The following is a 13,545-nucleotide window of genomic DNA, read 5'->3' on the forward strand; positions in this document are numbered from 1 at the left end:
CAAATAGCTATTTGTTCTACCCCTAATGCTTAAAGGGCAAAATTCCTAAATACTACTAGAGAAAATAGAAGAAAAACAAAGCCTTTTGTTTAAGTTTTACATATCTTCTCATCAGTCTTTGTAAATATGCTCTATAAGACGGGAAGTAGACAGAAGTTAGTGAATCTCTTCAGAACAAGTGTAAGTAATTAATTGCTTTCCCCGCTTTCTCACAGATTTACTCAGGAGAACAGATCTTCAGAAGTTTAAGGTTTTTGTCTAGTATCTATGAGTATTCTAAGGACTTGAACTGTTTGTTTAAGGGACTTTTAGAATCTAGGATGATATTTTCCCTTTTCACTTGGGAAGGTTTTAGCTTGAGATTTCTTAGGGTTATTGCCTGTTCTATTGTTTGTCTTGCATAGATGGAGCATATAGCAAGCAATACAGTACTCTGTGGGCAATGAACAGGGTTTTTTTTCTTTTTATTTCATACAGTATTCACAACTCTGCAGTGATTTCAGAAAGTCAACGTATGTACCAGACACAAAGAAATGAAAAAACACAAAAACAAGGATATGATTTTCATATTGTTTGGAAGGTTGATAGGACTGTGTATGGATTTCATCTTTATTGAAAGTTATAATGACAGTTATATTTTTAGCAGACTTATCACTATGAATCAAAAGTATGCATGTCTTTCTTGTTAATGAACTGATTTTCTTTAAATATTTGGAGCCAACCTATGAAGGGAAGTTTGTATCAGGAGGGATAAGCAATATGACTTTGTGGATAATCTAGTGTTTATTTTAGTCATATTTGTGACATCATTTCAGTTGTCTGTATCAGTAGTACTTTAAGTGTCAGAGATAATGAAAGATGATTGTTTTGTACATAACTGTGGATTTTATTGTCATCAACAGATAGTTGGAATCAAACATGCTTAAATTAAAAAGAAAAAGTTCTTTTTTAAAGAATTTTTCTAATATGAAGTTTTCATTTTATGGTCAAAAAATTAAATGAACTCTCATGTACTTAGAACATTAAAACAAGTTTAGTTAATAGTCCTAAAAATCCACAATGTGAAGGCACCAAGAGGATGACCATCCTTAGTGACTGGGATAATGGTCCAGTACAGAAAATAAATTTAGAATAAAACAACATAATGAGTTTCTAGGAAATTATTAGAGGATGTTTTCAATGTTGAATTCAGGTAGAATTAGATTAGAAAAGAGAAATGGGAAAAAAAAAATCACATCTTGCCATTTGAATTTTTTTCAGTTGCCACAAACAGTATTGATCACTTTGCATGGTTCATTTAGAACTTCCTGGCAGAGGAAGATGCAAAGCACTGAAAAAGGATTATGGTCAAGTTGAATGCTGTCCACACAGATTCTATGCATTATAGATTATGCTTCCAGTTTCTTAACTTTTTTCCTACTTACCATGCTTTGTGGTCCTGGGCCCTTTGTACACCACTTTCCTCACTTCCCTTCTGCTGCTTCAGAACTGTGTTTTATCTTTTTCTCTCTCTTACAACATTGTTTCCCACTGCCATTGTCCCAATCTGATATTCCACATATTAGTTGTGGGGAAGAAAAACTGACAGAAAAAAATGAGGAAATATAATTGTGTCAGCATTATTTGAAGTCTGTCTTACTTAAGTTTCAGCATTCTATCCCTTTTAGGAAAACAAACAAGACTGACAATACTTAGTGAATACATTCTTTCTTACCTTATGTAAAATTGTTCAGGTCTTGGTGTCAGGGAGGGGTCAATGAAGGATATCTCAAAGGGACAGAGAAAAGTTCCTAGATGAACTCTTGGTTCCCAGACTTTTTAGGATTATAGTGTCATCACTGCTGGAATTTATAAGTACTCCTGGTGGTGAGTAAAGCATGAAGCAGATGATGAACGTTTTGTATACTTACAAAAATTATTTCATCAATTAGTATAGACAGTTGTGAAATGACTACATGATTTTTTTTGCTCTCAGAACGTATATACTCTGAAAAAAAAAAAACATTAAAGGGAAAAATACCTTTTCATAAAGTTCCTCAGACCACAATGGGCAGTTGATTACAGCTTGACAGGTATAAACGTATTCAATGAAAAGGAAAAAGTTTGGGATTTCGATAAGTAAGGTAGTTTAGTAGGTTTAGTACTTAAAAAAATTTTTGTCTCTCCAAATTCATTCCAATAATGTATTAGATTTTACTCTAATAGGTCATAATGAAGTTCTACACTAAGGAGAAATCTTTATAATTAAGGCATGTAAAACAAAATATTTTTTAAAAGCATTTGTCTTATAAACTAACTGATACGTTATTTTTTTCTCTAATCTGTAATGTCTTGAAAACATGCAGCTCTGTTCATTCACCTTTTTTTTTTTTTTTTAACTTGGAGGCTAACTCCAGTAAAAGTGAGACTCTGCAGTGTGTTCACTTATCTGTTTTTCCAAACCAAAGCATGGTCCTTAGAAAGTAGCATCTTTTATCAGTCATGTTTTTTTTTAAGATTTTATTTATTTGAGAGAGCACGAGCACAAGAGAGGAACAGAGGGAGAGGGAGAAGCAGACTCCCCAGAGAGCAGGGAGCTCCTGGGGGTAGCCCCCTTTGTCCCCAATGTGGGGCTTGATCCCAGGACTTTGGGATCATGACCCGAGCCTAAGACAGATGCTTAACTGACTGAGCCACCCAGGAGCCCCTATCAGTCATGATTTTTAATCAAGTCATGTGAAAGCTTTTTTATTATGCATTAGGCATGACTTTTTAAACTACTACTTAACTTCCATTCTTGACCATCAAGTATGTTTTGTTCTCCTAGTTGATTTGGCTATAAAAGTTAAATATGGCAAAGTTTTCTTTAAAAATTGGAGGGGCGCCTGGGTGGCTCAGTCGGTTAAGCGTCTGCCTACGGTTCAGGTCATGATCCCAGGGTCCTGGGATCAAGACCTGCGTTGGGCTCAGCAGGGAGCCTGCTTCTCCCTCTCCCACTGCCTGCCGCTCCCCCTGCTTGTGCTCTGTGTCTGTCAAATAAAGAAATAAGTAATCTTTCAAAATAAATAAATAAATAAAAATTGGAAAAGAAGCTCAATTTTGAAGTATGGCTTCTTTTGGCTTCTTTCCTGGGTTCTGTAACATGTGGAACATGTCCTGGCATAGTCGAAGGTAAAAAGGATAGTGGTTGGGTAGAATGCATCACAGAATTTTATTTCCTGTGTGTCCAAACCTGCTTTTGTACCAGTTAGCTATGACCTTTTATTCTAGCCTTAGCGCATGCGATTATTAGAGGGCACCATTTCTGAAATATTTTCTTTCTAATATTAGTTTAAGCAAATTTCCTTGCAGTGCTAATTCTTCTTTCATTTTTTGTTTTCCTCCATGTGCTGCTCCTTTCCATTAAGCTGCTAAATCTTTGGCAGAGGAATTAAACGCAATGTTTCTAGAAGCATGAATAGCTTGTGCCCTTTTCTGAGGGTCCTACTTCAGAAATATTGCAGCTGCAGTGGCATTATGTGCCTTCGTTTCTTCCCATTTATCTCTGCAGGGAAGTTCCTGCTTTAAGGTAGACCCAAGCTCTTTTATTCCTGGGATTTTTCTCCTCTAAATGATATGAATGCTTCAGTCATGTTTTCTAAAGCACATTGTTTCTTTGTTCACTTATTTCACATCGGTTGACTATGCAGCTTGTAGGAATGATGGGGAGTGGGCAAGAGAGTATAAATGAATAACAACAAATCAGTCTTTTCTATTAGGAAAACAATGCAAAGCAAAGCCTGTATGAATACAATCACAGTAATGTGACTTTAGAGATGACACACGGTGCATTTGTATGTGATCGAGGGAATATCTCTACAGGCCATAAGATGTCAAAAATGCAGCTAAAATGAAAATAAGCCACTGGTACATTTTTCATGATACTTTGTCATAGGACTACATTGCTTCACCTGAAAAGCTCTGACTTGAATCTGGGGCAGAGAGTGAAAGGATTTTGCCGTGAGTTGCCTTTTTTAGCCCGCTCCCTCCAATATATTTCTTTTATGTGATTCTACCACTTTGCTTTCCCATCCACTTGTCGTCTTATTTGTTTGCAATCTGAACATCACACTATTTATGAAATGGTCACTGCTTTTGAAGTTCATTCTCCAGAGCTCTAACTTGTATTAAGAAGAAAATAATTTTCACAGATTTGCGTGTCATTCTTGCACAGGGGCCATGCTAATCTTCTCTGTAACATTCCAATTTTAGTATATGTGCTGCCAAAGTGAGCACGATAATTTTCAAAAAAAACCTACAAGTTATTGAACAAATTAGTTAAGTCCCGTTCAAATAATAGAAGAAGGCAAACTTGACTTATTCAACTCTGACATCTAATTTGAATCTTTTGTACCTGCTGTCCTCCTGAAAGCTGCTATTACTTGTTAAATTTGAGTAGGAGAGAACAAAACAGAGATAGTAGAATATTACTTCTTTTCACTAGCTTTAAATTAATTTCAGATTACAGAGAACTACATCTTCATTATTAAAGCGAGAAATTCAATACGTACTCCACAGTGTTCTATTCTTCTAACTCTAATAATGTCAGGATTCTGCATCAGATGAACAAGGGAACTAATATTTTCATATGGTATAAATCTTTTTCTTTCTAAGCCAACAAAGTTAAAAATTCTGTTTTCTCATGTTTATGACTCTTCTTTGGCTAATTGAAACAGAATTCATGTGAATAATTTATATTACTGACTATCTGCCACTTAAACATTCATGGAAGGAAAAATAAAGTTTTAAAATAAAAAGAAATAAGCCTGCTTTGAAAAGATTATATATCATTAACAGTTTTTGTCATTTATATTTTCCTAAATAAGCTAATTTTGAAACATATAAATGCATTAAGTTGGAAATGAATCTTACTTATGCTAGCATTGGTTATGCTTCATGGTTAGCACTGGTGCAAGCTGGTAATTTAAAAACCTCAAATTTTTACTGCTATTTGTACCCAGCTGTGTAAGCTGTACAAATGATAAAATAGTCATCAAATATATTTATAATATAATAGCTGTTGTGCTTTAAATATCTTTTATGCTTTGACATTAACTGTCTCTCTCACCTTGGTATCTACTTTTCAAAAATCTTTTACCCATTCCTGATACTGTTTAACTGGGATTATTTGTCCTTTGACAGTACTGCTTACTGTTGACAGTATCTTTTAATTTGCTTAATTTCCTGACATTTTCTATGTTAACTTTTTGACTTTGGGATTTTTAAATGCCAGATTTGTGCTTAAGATAGAAAACCTCTACTAATAAGATTTAGTCATATCACCTAAGTACTACACAGTTATCCCAGATGTAATAGGGAGAGATAAAGAAAGGATCACAGATAATAAATTTGCCCTGCTTTCTCCACAAAGTTGTTACTGCAAGCTTTAAGTCTCAGCTTTTATTGATAATATAAATATGGGTTATGTAAGGAAAGCTTATACCTATTTATAATAGCGTTCAAATCTGCTTTTAGTAATTGCTTTAGGCCAAACCACTCCATAAACAGTCCCAAGGCAATTTGAAAATAGGTATTTGTTACATAATCTTTTTTATTGCATATGCATTTTATTTTATGATTTTTGTAATTAAAGTAATAAAACTTGGTAGTATTTCCTGGTTAACTAGCAGGTAAACAACTTTACACAAAATAAATGTATTTTATCTTGTGAAACAACTGATGGTCATTCAAAAGGAAGATTGTTAGGAACGGGTAGGAGAAGGTAGTATTTTCAGTTGGTGACCAGGCTTTTAACAAAACAATTCCTACTATAATCCTAGAGAATTTCATCTGACTAAATCCCCACTCAAATGACAAGCATAGAGTAAGGGCTATAGTCAGAGGAACAAAGGATGGGAGGACCTATATCTGAATGAGTCCCCCCATGGTGCTCTTTAGAGGGACCCATTATGACCTCCATTAGCACCTCTCACCATTGCTTGTGAAAATACTTGGCATTGAATGATGCTGTATGTCTTACATTGTACTTGCAAAAATTGCTTACGCAATTTCAATTGGCTATGGTATTTATCATGTTCTGTCCTCAGCATTATGTAGCATGGTTAAGCCTATAAAGCAGCTGCTTTTTGTGTGTGTGTGGATCAAGTGATTGTTATGTATTGTGCAAATATCAGTTCAAGTTTCTTGAGTGCTGAGGCATCTAGATGAAGGATAGTAAACCTTAGGCTTAAAAAAACAGACTTTTGTGCTATTCTTCAAGTTCAACATTGCATGCATATATATGTGTGTGTGTGTGTGTGTGTGTGTGTATATGTGTGTATACATACACACATATATATATACACATCAATCCATCCATTGGTGAGCACAAATAAATCTGTCTTCAATGTTAATAGAAGTTGCATGTGGGTATCAAGAGGTAAAAATCTTCTAAGATATTATAAAATAATGTTATATAGCGCAGTTTTTACAATGGTTCAAATATAGGGGGGCATTTGTATGTACCACAGATTAGTGTATATACAATTTTTAACCTACAATACCTTTAAAAATGGCTTTAGAACTGTAAACTTGGTTGGTTTCTTTTAAAGTATGTAGAGGTCTGGAGGATGAATATTAATTATAAAAACCTCTGAAAATTAGACTTGGTAAAATGAGCTGTGTTATATGAAACAGCTCCTGCTTTCATTGATCTGCTCTATTGTTTTTTAAATTTCTATATCATTTATTTCTGCTCTACTCATTATTTCCTTCCTCCTGCTGTCTTTAGGCTTCATTTGTTCTTTTTCTAGCTCCTTTAGGTGTAAGGTTAGGTTGTTTATTTGAGATGTTTCTTGCTTCTCAAGGTAGGCCTGTATTGCTATATACTTCCCTCTTAGGACCACTTTTGTTGCTTCCAAAACATTTTGGATTATTGTGTTTTCAATTTCATTTGTTTCCATGCATCGTTTTATTTTTCTGTGATTTCCTGGTTGACCTATTCATTGTTTAGTAGCCTGTTGTTTAACTTCTATATATTTGTGGTCTTTCCAAATATTTTCTTGTGGTTGACTTCTGGTTTCAGAATTGGTCAGAAAAGGTGCATGGTATAATTTCAATCTCTTTGTATTTGTCGAGGGCTGTTTTATGACCTAATATGTGATCTCTTCTGGATAATGTCCCATGTGCACTTGAAAAACCTGTATATTCTGCTGTTTTAGGATGGACTGTTCTGAAAATATCTGTTAATTCTGTCTGGTCAAGTGTGTCATTCAAAGCTATTGTTTCCTTGTTTCTTTCCTTTTTTTAAGGTTTATTTATTCATTTGAGAGAAATAGAGAGCAAGTAGGGGGAGGGGCAGAGGAAGAGAGAATCTTTTTTATTGTTATGTTAATCACCATACATTACATCATTAGTTTTTGATGTAGTGTTCCATGATTCATTGTTTGTGCATAACACCCAGTGCTCCATTCAGTATGTACCCTCTTTAATACCCATCACCAGGCTAACCCATCCCCCCACCTCTCTCCCCTCTAGAACCCTCAATTTGTTTTTCAGAGTCCATCGTCTCTCATGGTTCGTCTCCCCCTCCGATTCCCCCCCCTTCATTCTTCCCCTCCTGCTATCTTCTTCTTTTTTTTTCTTAACATATAATGTATTATTTGTTTCAGAGGTACAGATCTGTGATTCAACAGTCTTGCAGAATTCACAGCGCTCACCAGAGCACATACCCTCCCCAGTGTCTATCACCCAGCCACCCCATCCCTCCCACCCCAACCCCCACTCCAGCAACCCTCAGTTTGTTTCCTGAGATTAAGAATTCCTCATATCAGTGAGGTTATATGATACATGTCTTTCTCTGATTGACTTATTTCGCTCAGCATAACATCCTCCAGTTCCATCCACGTCGTTGCAAATGGCAAGATCTCATTCCTTTTGATGGCTGCAGAATATTCCATTGTATGTATATACCACATCTTCTATATCCATTCATCTGTCGATGGACATCTTGGCAGGAAGAGAGAATCTTAATCCACTTATCACAGAGCATGACACAGGGCTTGATCTCACAACCCTGAGATCACAACCTGAGCTGAAACCAAGGTCAGATGCTTAACTCACTGCACCACCCAGGTGCCCCATCCTTGTTTATTTTCTATTTAGATGATCTGTCCATTGATATAAGTGAGATGTTAAAGTCCCCTACTATTCTATTATTATCAATGAGTTCCTTTATGTTTGTTATTGTTTTATATATTTGGGTGCTCCCAGGTTGGGTGCATAAAGAGTTATAATTGTTAGATCTTCTTGTTGGATTGTCCCCTTTATTATGATATAGAGCCCTTCTTCATCTCTTTTTACAGTCTTTGTTTTCAAGTCTAGTCTCTCTGATGTAAGTATTGCTATTTCAGCTTTCTTTTGACATCCATTTGTGTGATAAATTTCTCCATCCCCTCATTTTCTTTTTTTTTTTTAAAGATTTTATTTATTTATTTGAGACAGAGAGAATGAGAGACAGAGAGCATGAGAGGGAGGAGGGTCAGAGGGAGAAGCAGACTCCCTGCCGAGCAGGGAGCCCAATGCGGGACTCGATCCAGGGACTCCAGGATCATGACCTGAGCCGAAGGCAGTCGCTCAACCGAGCCACCCAGGTGCCCCATCCCCTCATTTTCAATCTGCAGGTGTCTTTAGGTCTAAAAAGAGTCTCTTGTAGGCAGCATAGAGATGGGTCTTTTTTTTTCCATTCTGACAGCCTATGCCTTTTGATTGAAATGTTTAGTCATTTACATTCAGAGTAATTATTGATAGATAGGTACTTATTGCCATTTTATTACTTGTTTTGTCATTGTTTCTGGAGATTTTCTCTGATCCTTTCTTGTCTTTGTCACTTTTGGTCTCTCCTTTGCACCCAAGGAGTCGCCTTTAATATTTCTTAGAGGGCTGGTTTAGTGGTCACGAACTCCTTTTGTTTTTGTTTGTCTGGGAGACTCTTTATTTCTCCTTCCATTCTAAATGACAGCCTTGGGGCGCCTGGGTGGCTCAGTTGGTTAAGTCACTGCTTTCGGCTCAGGTCATGATCCTGGAGTCCCTGGATCGAGTCCCGCATCGGGCTCCCTGCTCGGCAGGGAGTCTGCTTCTCCCTCTGACCCTCCCCCCTCTCATGTGCTCTCTCTCATTCTCTCTCTCTCAAATAAATAAATAAAATCTAAAAAAAAATAAAATAAAATAAAATAAATGACAGCCTTGCTGGATAGAGTATTGTTGGCCGCAGAATTTTCCCATTCAGCACTTTGAATAAATCATGCCACTCTCTCTGGCTTGCCAAGTTTCTGTAGAGATATCTGCAGCTAGCCTAATGGGTCTTCTCTTATAAGTTAGGGACTTCTTTTGTCTTTCTCATTTTAAGATTTTTTCTTTATCACTATATTTTGCAAATTTAATTACAATATATCTTGGTGTTGGCCTGTTTTTGTTGGTTTTGATGGGAGTTCTCTATGCCTCCTGGATCTAGATATCTGTTTCCTTCCCCAGATTAGGCAAGTTTTCAGTTATTACTTCCTCAAATAAGTTTTCTACCCCTTTCTCTCTCTTATTCTGGGACTCCTGTAATACAAATGTTTTTCTTGTTTTTCTTTTTTTTTTTGGTTGTTGTTTTTTTTTTTCTTTTTTTTTTTTTACATTTGGTGGAGTCACTGAGTTCCCTAAGTCTGTCCTCATGTTGCATAATTCTTCTTTCTCTCTTTTGTTCAGCTTCGTAATTTCCATTATTCTCTCTTCAAGGTCACTAATTCATTCCTTTGCTTCTTCCAGCCTGTTATTCATTACATCAAACCTGTTTCCTATCTTGTTTATTGCATTCCTCATCTCTGATTGATTTTTTTTTTATTTCTTTTATCTCTGTGGTAAGGGTCTCACTGATGTCTTCTCTTCTTTTCTCAAGCCCAGTGAGTATCCTTATGATTGTTGCTTTAAATTTTCCATCAGGCATGTTACTTACATCTGTTTCACTTAGATCTCTGGCTGTGGGCTTATCTTCTTTCATCTGGGATAAATTCCTCCATCTTGGCATTTTATGTAAGTCTCTGCCTTCTTTTTGTTAGAAAAGCCAGTTATGTCTGTATTCCTTCTTCCATGTGGCCTCTTCTCTCCCTTTAGTTGTGGAGTTTGTTTTGTCAGTCTTCAGGTTGATTTCTGGGATATTTAGCATGATTTGATAGTTATCTAGTTGTGTTCATGGGACGAGACAAGCCTAGGATCCTCCTACTCTATTGTCATCCTGGTTTTCTAGGTTTTTATTCACCCCCAATAAATATGAAACAACACAATAATATTGAGGTGGTAGGTATGTTGAGACCCACTCCCAGCAACAGTGATCGCTAATATGCTGATTCCAGAGGAGGAGATGAACTAATCATCAAAGCGGATAACATCTTACAAAGAATTAACATAGGATTCAAAACTAATTACAATTGGTCTCAGCTAAATAAAAGATATGTATGTAGTTGTTGAAAAAATCAGAATGAAATGCATCAAAATATTAAGTCCTTGTAGCTATATCACAGTACTATGGGTGCTATTTACTTACTTCCAACTTTTCATAATACTCTTTCATGACCATGTGCCGATTATATCATCAGAATAAATAAATAGTATTTAAAACATTTTTTAAGATGAAAAGGAACTTTAAAGAGTAGTTCTGCTATATTTAAAGAAAAAATAGACACACCTCAAATATGCCCTGAGGACCTTGGTGGATTTAGAGAACAGCACAATATTTGATGTTAGTCATAATTATGTGAATCAGCAACAATGTATTTTCTGTAGATTTTCTTTTTGTATGTGCAGCAAAATGTATATTTGTGAAACATTTCTATACAAATGACTAAGATAAAAAACGACTAAGATAAAAAGTTTGGTATTTAAAATTTATAAATCCTCAACTATCCGGATCAACTCATTCTCTGAGGTTTCTGGATAATGGAAATCTTATTTTAGGTTTTTCTGTTTTAAAATGAAATTGCTCTATAGCTATGTGTCCTATTAAATTATGCAATATTATTATATCTAAGCTTCCTCTCCTAAGTGTCCATAGCTATTTATTGAGGCATTATTCTCAAATGCCCATGGAAACAAATGTTTAAGTGATTGTCTTTATTCTTCTGTAAATGGCCCAGTTAGATGTTAAAATATATCTTATTTTCCTCAAATGTGAGGGTTTTTTTGTTTGATATTGCCTTTGTTGATTGACCCTTGCTTTTTTGGACTTGCACAAAGTAAGAGAAGAAATATTTACGTATTTCCCAACTGTTGCAGATTATTAAAATCAAATCATAAATTATTCAAGCTATTTTGAAAGCTTCCTGAGAAAAAGTATATAACATAGGGAATACAGTATTTAGAATCATATCTCCCTGCTAGTTGTATTACAGTTGAAGCACAGTTGCTACTCAATCCTCTCCTCTTAAAGATAAAATCACACAATAACAACAAAACAAAATAAATGCCAGAAGTGAATTCATTTCCTTGTCAAGAATCTAAAGTATTCTATATTCATCTGTTATGTATAAAGTATGCTTGTAGCATTATTTGAGTCTTCATTACTGCTTAGCAATCTCATCTGTTGTTCACCAAATCACATGCCTTGGTAGTTGTTCCAGATTTATTCTATTCTCTCTAATCCCTCAAACTAAAACTTACACCCTACAGGCTCAGTAAATTACCTTATGTTCCAAGTTCCTTCATGTTCTTTCAGTACCCCTTCCTGAGGCCCACGTTATACTCCTCATCTCACTCCTCTTATACCCTTCAGAATCATGAGTTATCCTCTGTTTCTTTTCTTCTTAACATCTTGCTTTAAATTGATTTCTTTTTCCTACAGAAATGCTGAGGTCTTTCTTGTACTTTAAAAGCAAAGTTCAGTGATAAATAAACCAAGTAATAAATAAACGAAAATATATCTCCAAGCTACTGTCTTATGTCTAGCTGGGGAGAAATGACATGGCCACACCAAAGAAGAGATATGTATATATCTATGTGTATATACAATATATGAATTTGTATGCAATGATACCCATAGATGAACCTTATATGGTTATTGAGAACTTACCTCTCCTGAGTGGTTGGTTTAGTTGGAATTGCTTCATTTTTTGTTTGTTTGTTTAATCTGTTGTGAGGCCTTGATGGTTAGTCAGTCTTTTTTTCTCTTTATTGTGAAATTTTGAAATATATACAAAATAGAATAATATAATTAACCCAGACTCTAGCTTCAACAGTGACCAATTCCTGGTCAATCTTGTTCTAGCTATACTCCCACCCTTGGATATTTTCAAGTTAGTCCTAGACATACATTATTTTTTTTTTCATCTGTAAATAATTCTGTATGTATTCATAAAATAAGGATTATTTCTAACATAACCAAATAATACTAGCATATCTCATAAAACATGATTCCTTACTAACAAATATCCAGTGTTCACATTTCATGGTCTGATGTGCCCCTACCCGCCTCCCAGCCCCAGTTTGAATCAGGAACTGAATTATTGTTGCTCTCTTAAGTCTCTATTTTAAACTGTGATATCTGTCTTGTATTCGTTATCAATTGCTACATAAAAAATTACCCTCAAAACTTATTGGCTTAAAATTACAAATATTAATTACCTTCAGGTTTCTGTGTCAGGAATTTGAGAGCAGCTCAGCTGAATGATTCTGTCTCATTGTCTCTCTTCAAGTAGTGGTCGGGAAGTTGTCCAGGGCTGCATCTGTGGTCTTGAATCTGCTTTCCAGTTCACTTCTCCACCATATGAGCCTCTCTGGAGGGCTTTTTGAGTCTCTTACAATATGGCCGCTGGCTTCCCCAAGAGCGAGTGATCTAAGAGAGACAAAGAGCAAAGAGGAAGCCACAGTTCTTTCTGTGTACTAGCCTTGGAAATGACATAACAACACATCTGTCATATTCTATTGGTCACACAGACCAACCCAGAAACAGTGTAGAAGAAAACTACACCAGAGCATGAATACCAAGGGTTGGGGATAATTGAAGTGGTCATCTTGGAAGCTAGCTACTATACCTCTTCATCTTTTTTTTTTTAATTATAATTTTCCATTGTTATTGTTGAAGCAACCAGGCCATTTGTCTGATAGAGTTTATATTTTTATTATTGTATCCCAGTGGTATCATTTACATATATCTTTACCTATCCCCCACCCCATATATTTTCTATAAACTTAGATATAGAAACTAGATCAGAGGGGCGCCTGGGTGTCTCAGTCGTTGGGCATCTGCCTTCGGCTCCGGTCATGATCCCAGGGTCCTGGGATTGAGCCCTGCATCGGGCTCCCGGCTCGGCGGGAAGCCTGCTTCTCCCTCTCCCACTCCCCCTGCTTGTGTTCCCTCTCTCACTGTCTCTCTCTCTGTCAAATAAATAAATAAAATCTTTAAAAAAAATAAAATAAAATAAAAAAATAAAAAGAAACTAGATCAGATTTGGGTTCCATATTTTTTTTTTTAAGATTTTATTTATTTATCTGAGAGAGAGAATGGGTGACAGAGAGCATGAGAGGGGAAGGGTCAGAGGGAGAAGCAGACCC

General features: G+C 35.8%; 1 protein-coding gene and 1 non-coding gene across 8 annotated transcripts in view; one reads left to right on the forward strand and one right to left on the reverse strand.

The window, feature by feature from the left end:
- Nucleotides 1-13,545, forward strand: part of DIAPH2 (diaphanous related formin 2) — a 961,567-nt gene that overhangs the window by 801,175 nt on the left and 146,847 nt on the right. The gene's annotated exons all lie outside the window — the stretch shown is intronic.
- On the reverse strand, nt 4,148-4,254 carry LOC123841541 (U6 spliceosomal RNA). The gene has a single exon (XR_006790238.1). It is a non-coding gene; the product is annotated as a U6 spliceosomal RNA (small nuclear RNA).

This window comes from Mirounga angustirostris, unplaced genomic scaffold, assembly GCF_029215605.1.
Source record: "Mirounga angustirostris isolate CCGP_5_RB_7025 unplaced genomic scaffold, mMirAng1.0.hap1 SCAF_11, whole genome shotgun sequence".
NCBI classification, from domain to species: Eukaryota; Metazoa; Chordata; class Mammalia; order Carnivora; family Phocidae; genus Mirounga; species Mirounga angustirostris.